The sequence below is a fragment of the Neomonachus schauinslandi genome, chromosome 9 (genome assembly GCF_002201575.2).
Source record: "Neomonachus schauinslandi chromosome 9, ASM220157v2, whole genome shotgun sequence".
In the NCBI taxonomy this organism is placed as follows: Eukaryota; Metazoa; Chordata; class Mammalia; order Carnivora; family Phocidae; genus Neomonachus; species Neomonachus schauinslandi.
In genome coordinates, this window is record NC_058411.1 from 3,765,201 (window position 1) to 3,772,842 (window position 7,642).

A 7,642-nucleotide genomic window follows, 5' to 3' on the forward strand; every position below is an offset into this window, starting at 1 on the left:
ATTACATGGATGGAAAAAAAAAAAAAAAGATTACATGGATGGGAAAACTTGCTGCCCCCACTCTGTTAGTTTCAGTTTCAGGGCATTTTTACATAATTAAAAGGAGCTCTGTGACAAATCGCACCACCCAGCACACCCGTGACAGACATCTCTGCATTGCCCGGGGGGTGAGTCGGCTCGTCAGGGATGCATCCATGGCCCTGTTCCGTCCTTCTATTTGTTCTCTCTCTCTCCCATCCAGCCCCTGCCTCCCACCCTTCCTCTCCCCCACTTCTCCCCTTAAGATCCCACTTACCTATTGCTTCATTCTTCTGGAATTATTTCTACCACTTATGAGGACTGGTAGTCATGTTCTCATAGCAATGACAGATGTCCAAACCACTTCCTCCTTGGAGAGTTTCTCTGCTTTTGAGAAAAGGCCTCTGGGTGTTTGGAGAAGGCATCCGGGGAGCGGGGTAGAGCACTAGCACCTTCATTTCTGATGGTGTTTTTGTGATGTTCCCACTGGGAGACACAGAGTTGTGTTTGAGGAAAAAAACAAAAAAAGGCTTACAACAATGCCATGAATGCTGGTGGAGCCTTTACTTATAATTGAATGAGCAGTCCTAATTTTATAAAATATAGTCATTAGAAGCTCATATTTGGAATCTCTTGTGTATCCTGAAGCATAGCTAAAATGTAAAAATCCTAATTGACCTCTCTCAAACAAGCAGAGACCAGAAAGTTCTGTGGAAAATATTTACTGGGGAAAAAAATTTTTTTTGAATGTTGGCAAATGCAACTCAGTTCACTGCTCCCTACAGAAGAAGCATCCCTTTAGGGAAGAGACCTCACTGGATTTGCAAGGCCATGTTAAGAGGGCGCATGATTCCCACGTGGAAAACGCGGGCTGAGCCCTGGATATCTCTGCTTCAGGGACACCTATGTCCCTTAGGGAGTAGGTGTGGGACAGATGAGGGGGCCAGTGGCGTGCCCTGGGAGTCGGAGGACCGGGGTCCTAGAAATGGGAAATTGGGGCCGTGGAGAGGAGTCAGGACCACATGAGAGGATGTTCAGTATTTCCAGGTATGGGTCTACTAAACCCATGACTTCCTCCGACCACCACCCTGCCTTCTGTGTGGTCCTTTATTTGGACCAAACTGATGAATGATTTACTTTAAGAGTTTGTTAAATATTTCTGGATGCCGCGTTAGCCCTGGGCAAGTGGCAGTGAACAGGAGAAAGCAAACGTGCCACGTGATGGGGCGTAACCATCCTGCGGTAGAGACGCCCGCCGCTCGGGCACGAAGTAGCAATGAATGACTCGGTCTCAGTTGTCCATGGTCACCTGCAGGCGAGGGCTGGGATGGCCTGGCTTGAGGGACTTGACCCCAGATGCGGGTCCGGGAAGGTAGCCTTGGCTGGGGAGACTGCATGCAAATAGGGTACAGGGCGGGGAGCGGTGTTCCTGTCAGATGGCCTGGACCGTGGGGACCCCGAGGCGGGGACGAGAGGCTGAGGTGGAGGGAGTGGCTGTGACCAGGGAAGGAGGACCTCAGGGGTGGGCGTCCTGGGCCCGCAGCTAGTGTCCCCACCTTCCTGCACTCACACGTCCCCTCCAATAGGACCATCGGACGAGTGAGTGCAGGGTCGGGACATGCCTTGGAATAGGATCGCAGGGCCTAGGGGCCCAGGACCCTTCGGCCAGCAGCAGCGGGCTGGCCCCTGACTTCTGGCCACTACTCACTCTGCTCTGCACGCTGGAGGTCCTTCCCCCAGGGGAGACGTGGCAGCCGACGAGGAGTCGCAGTGTCGTCTTCGTCCCTGGCATCTGTTCTCGATGCGCCATCTGCCCTGTACAGCAAGCCCACGTCTTTCTTCTTGTTCTTCCTTCTCTACTTCTTGTTTGGACCGCGCGTGGAGGAGGTCACTGCGAGCCGGGGGTTGTGCGGAGGGAAGGGGGCTTGGGGAGTCCCTCCCTGGGCTCTCACGTCCCCTCTCCTGGGCGCTCTCTGCTCAGGACGCCCGTCTTTGCTTTCCGGACCCAGCCCTCCAGATGGCCAGGATGATGCAGGGAGTCTGTCCTTCCCAACAGACGGAGGGGGGCTCCGCGGTGCCCCTTTCTGCACAGGTGAACCCTGTCCCAGCAGGCTGGAAATGGGGGTGATATTTAACACAGACCCTGGGAATCACCTTGTGTTACCTAATATTAAAAAAAATAATAATCCTGCAAGCAAACTGGACAAAGATTTTGATGAAACCTGTTTCCTTCTCAAAATGCCATCAGTGACACGCCATATGGTTTTTGCCAAGTCATTTGGCTGCTGCAAGATTTTCTATTCCCAATTGTAAAACTGAGCTAATAGAATTTGCCACCCCACCGGGATATCACAAGCACTAATCAGAATATCTATAAATGCCTTTGAACTCCTTGGGAAAAACACTCCACCAAAATACCAAGTGAAATTTATATAAATGTCGTCCTAACCCCGGATCTTCATTTTGAAAGTGGGAATTTAGGGCTTACGTGGACACATTTATTATAGTCCTCACAGAAATTACACAAGACTAGATGCCCTGAGTTTTAATTTTTTTCTTTAAACAAGACCATGAAATGTTCTAGGCTGAGGCTCAGAAAAATTTTCAAACATAAGCCCCATTACAAAACCGAGTTTGCACGTAGGAGGCTTTCCGGGGCGCTGGGGTCCATCCTCTGAGCCACAGGCACTGTGGCCCTGCCGAACCAAAGGCAAGACCACCTGGTCTGTCATCCCTGAATCTTTGGGGTGTGCTGGGATGTATCATCGTAATACTCAGGCATTCCTTTTTCCTTTCCGGCGGGGGGAAGAATCAAGGAAAAGTTTCTACCTGCAGATCCGCAACGGTTCACCCTTTAGGAAGACCCATGACTGTTTATTTGACTCCCTGATACAGCTTAATTATACTTAAGTCCATGTGTTTACTTCGCAGATCTCCAAAAAGAGTAGAAAAGATCTAGCAACCCCAAATTAGTTTAGGAACCAGCATGTCCCTTGCTTTAAGGAACACAGTAAACATTTCAAAAGAGCATGCCAGCTCATTATCCAACTCTCTCTCTCCAGTGACTTCAGAGAGAACAGCGGTAGTTAAGCAATGTTTGCCAAAAGCAAATCTGGGGACGGGTGTTGATTTTAAAAGAGAAGGAAAGAAGAGCTCGCTGCTCCCCTGCAGGTTTCCCCGGCGCGGCGGCATGGAGGCGAAGGCCGTGTCTGCAGATTTAACGAGAAACTGCGGCCCCTCCCTGACCTCCCTGTTGCTGGGGGTCCCTGATAGTTGACTAAGCTGCCATGTGATGGGTCAGGATCTTCCCCGAGAGATGAGACACAGCTCCCCAAGTCTGGAGACAAAAGAATGGATAAGCAATCTTTATTTGCCCTCAGTAGGTTCTCAGCCCCGAACCTGGACAGTTGGCCCCGAGCTCAGGAATCCAGGTCCCGTAAGGAGTGGGTATGGCTGTGCTTTTCACCATGACACCCCCCTGCCCCAAAATATACTCTCTTTAATATTCTGGCAGAACGTAATGAGCACATCCTATGGCTGTTGGAGGTTCTGCTTTGTTGAGCAAGAAATAACTTGCCGGCATGCTAGCGTCCAGCAGCAAAGAAAAACTATTTTGTCATACGCATCTGGATATGGAGTGCAAAAATGAGCATTAGCGTCCCCCCCCCCTACAAAAGACCCTACAACCGAAAAATTGTACCAAGGCTGTTCAAAGCCTGCCCCATTTCTTTCTAGGTCTCCCGATCTTGTTCTTTCTTCCACCCTGGGGAGTGAGAAGGCAGGAGCAGCTGACCAGCCATCTCTTTCCCTACCTCCTGGTGATATTTGAAAATCTTCATTCTGTTTTATAGGTCACAGGTCAGCCCATCCATGTGGATTCTTGTAATTGCACAGGACGTGCTTTGTGTGGGCCGATTACATCTTTTCTTTCAGACCCAAAAGGAGCCATTCATTAGGACGGCGCTGGTGCCTAAAGCTGACCTGCACTATCTGAAGGCAGATCGCCCATGAAAGCCCCCGGCCTTACTTTATTCCCAGAATCTTAATTACAAGGCAGGACCAGGATGGACGTATTAAGTAGCCTCGATTCACCCCAGCCCGCGGCCCAATGCGCTGGCGCCTGGAAGGCTTGATGGCAGATAACCGTTGATGCGGAAGCGAGGTTAGAAGCCCATCCCTTGCCTTGAGACCTTTGCAAGCTGCTTCCCCTTTTGCGGTCCCGTTTTCCTTCCCTGCCAGAGATCAAAGGGAAGCAAGTTCTCAGGTGCTCCCCGGACCTGGGTCCATCTCAGCTTCCCGACGTACTAGAGGACGAGGCCCTCGGCTTCCCCAGCAGGAGGGCGGGATGGAGTGGGTGATACCCAGTGGGCACCTTACAAGTTTCACAGTGGGGCTGTGACCTCAGGGCAGAGCCCAGTCCACCTCTTCAGTGTCCCTTTAGACACAGACGGTCCCCATGGAGCAGATGTTCTTTTCCTGTCGTTTTTGCCGACTTCTTCTAGTTTGAAGTGTTAGCCAGGCCCCCACTGCCTTGGGGGAGGCGACTCGGGGGCTCCCCTGGTGTTTCAAAGGCCACCCTCCTTTTTCCATACTGGCTCACAGAGAAGGTTCTGGGAGGAGGTGGGCACGTTTACAGGGGAACTCGGGAATCTCCCAGTAGGAAAAGGGCCCAAGGTGGGACCGCCTTCCCTTTCGCTGCTCAGTGATGGACAGGCCAGCATGGGGCTGCCTCGGGCTGCTGCCAGGGATGATGCCAACGGAGAGACTTGAGGGACAACGCTTGGGGCCCTGTAGGGGTGGATTGCAGCAGCATGTGCTGGCCTTGGGGGGTGGCTCTGTGGGAACACTGGCTGCCATGCAGGGTGACCCCAAAGGGTCCTGCAATGTAGGAACCTGCTCAGGGAACAATGGAGTGATGCACCCCACAAGGCTGTCCTCTTGCTTTGGGCAAACGCCCATTAGAGCAGGCAGGGGCATTGATGGTGCCCGGGCTCCTCCCCAAATAGAGATTCAGTGTGCGCTTTTCTCCCCTTTCCTCTGGGTCGCCAGGGAGTTAAAGTGCGACTAGTTCCAGACTGGGCGCAGGGGCTGGCATGGAGGGGCAGCATGTGCCATGGAGAGCACCCCTCCTGGAGTGCTTGGCTGGGCACTGCATATCATCCGGGGCCAGCCGGGGCCCCCTGGGGCGTGGTGCAGGAGCAGAGCCTGCCAGCTCGCTCACCGTGGGTGACACTGTGTTTAATGCGGCAAAGGAGCCACCAGAGGCCAAATTCACGGATCACCAGAACCAGGTGGCAAGAACCAGGCTTTGACATGGCTTTCTGGAGGTGAATGGCTAACACGACCAACCTCGGACCCCCCCAGGCAGTGCTCCAAAGTTAAGTCGCAATTTTGAAGAGACAGAGTGTCTGGGGATTCAATTTGGGTTTGGTAGGAAAGGCAAGGCATTTGGCATGCCGGGTCTCTAACACCACCTCTCTCTCCCGTCCCATTCTTTGCTCCCTTGGTGCGGCTGGCCTGGAAGCCCCACCACCCCGTCCTCAGGCACCCCATCCTCACTATCACGTGCACAGCACCTGAACACGCTGAGCCTCACGGTTTAAAAATAACATGCCTATGCAAGGAGGTACATCTGGTCTGAGATGCCAGCTGTGCGATCAAACGGGAATTGGGGATTATTTGTGTTTTTCAGTCATTCTGGCCCTGTCCCGCTAATTGTGGGGCGCCGATCCACTTAACCAAAATGGATTTTATTCACCGTATATCCCCTCAAATCTTGCTGGAACAAGAATAAATCAAGTCAATAAAGTAATCCAGGAAGAATAAATCAAGTAAATAAATCTCCAACACGGGCAGTTGAACACAGGCATCCTTGCAAATGCCTTCTTTCTTGACAACATCTGGAGCCCAGCTCCTTTAGGAATGCATCAAAGAGAAACGCGGGTTTGGGGGGGGGCAGGGGTCAGAACTGCAGGAGAACAGCCAACTGAGCCCCTCAATTTTTGGTGGTTCCCCATGTAGTTTGCTCTTAATGGCTTTCTGCAGTCACTGCAGGGGTGGGCTGGGAGCACCTGTGTGCCGGCTTCCCGCCTGAGCGCCGGGGTCGCTGCTGGTCTTGGGGGTCATGCCATCAATGCCTTCCTGCCTTCCAGAGCCCACGCTAGGGCTCGAGGTGGAGGGCACGCAAGAGGTGCTCCCCCGTCTCATGGGTTGTTCATGACAAACCGGCGAGGTAGGTGCTCCCTCCCCATCTCTCAGAGGAAGGAGGCACGTTGCCGGCTGATGCTGTGACATCTTGTGTTCAGGGTGGGGAAGTGGCCGAGCGGAGAACCGGACCTGTGTTCAGCGTTTTTATCGCTGAATTGTGTCCTCCCCAAATTCATGCGCTGAAGTCCGAAACCCCACTCCCTCCGAACGTGACTTTATTCGGGAACAGGGTTGCTGTGGATGTAACGGGTCACGATGATGTCATACCGGACTAGGGCGGGCCCCTAATCCAAGGTGACTGCGTCCTTATCGTAGGGGGAGGTTTGCACGCACGCACGCACACACGCACGGGGAGATCACCATGTGAAGATGAAGGTGGAGAGCCGGAGGGGCAGGGACGCTGCCACCAAGCTGAAGAATGACCAAGGTCGCCAGCAAACACCAGAAGCTGGGGAGAGGCCCAAACAGATCCTCCCTCAGCCCTGGAGGATCCAACCTGCCAGCACCTTCATCTCAGCCCTGTAGCCTCCAGAACTGTGGGAGGTGCCTTTCTGTCACGTAAGTGGCCTGTTCGGTGGCGCTTTGTCACGTTGGCCCTAACAGTCCGGCATGGGTGTCAAACCTGGGGCCTCATGCACCCTGTTTCCCTGAGCTCACGTGAGCTCAGTGACGGGGAGACTTGCACATCCTTGGAGCTGGTGGGAGGAAGGGAGCGGATTTGCTGTCTGGGGTCCTGGCAGCAGGAGCAGAGTCTTGCTTGCCCCCCACTGCTGGGTTCCTCCTCCTCTGCCCTGGAGCCATCCGCTCTGGCTGCTCCCTGGGGAATCTGTTCCTACCCCTGCACTTGGGCTGAGTTTCTTCGAGAGGGGTCCTCCCTGGGGGCTGCCTGCGGACAGAGGCTAAACTTTGGACTCTCGCCTGAACCCCTGCCCAACAAACCCTTCACGTGTCACAATCTGTCCTGGGTTCCTGGGGAGTAAGGTGGGAAGCTTCGGGGCCGGGACCTTACTGTGAGCGCCGTAACTTCCTCTCCCCATGTCTCCCCAGGTGGCCCCTGGAACAGAGGAGGGGAGCAGGAACAGGTGCAGGTCCCATCTTTGCCCTGTTGGGCTTTTCTCTGAGGCCTTGGACAAATTGCTTGCCCCTCTGGTCTCGTTGCCCACCCCGCCCGTACACTGATGTCTGAGGTTCGTTCGGCTTTAGCAGGGTGGCTGGGAAATTATGGAGCTGCCCTCCAGAGGGGCGGCTGGCTCTGGGAAGTCAGGTCCACGTGCCTCTGGATTTGAGTGGAATCTCTGCCTGTAGGGATAACAGGCCCCCCTGGCATGAGATGACAGCTCCCCAGCCGCCTGGCATGGTGTGTGCATGTGAGCACGTGCACCTGGATGTCCGTGTGCATGCCGACACCCCTGAGCCC

General features: G+C 53.9%; 1 long non-coding RNA gene across 1 annotated transcript; it reads left to right on the forward strand.

The window, feature by feature from the left end:
- Positions 1-5,662: 5,662 nt before the first annotated feature.
- LOC110571568 lies at positions 5,663-7,328 on the forward strand. Its single transcript, XR_002479792.1, has 3 exons — positions 5,663-5,849; positions 6,541-6,783; positions 7,273-7,328. It is a non-coding gene; the product is annotated as an uncharacterized LOC110571568 (long non-coding RNA).
- Positions 7,329-7,642: the final 314 nt, after the last annotated feature.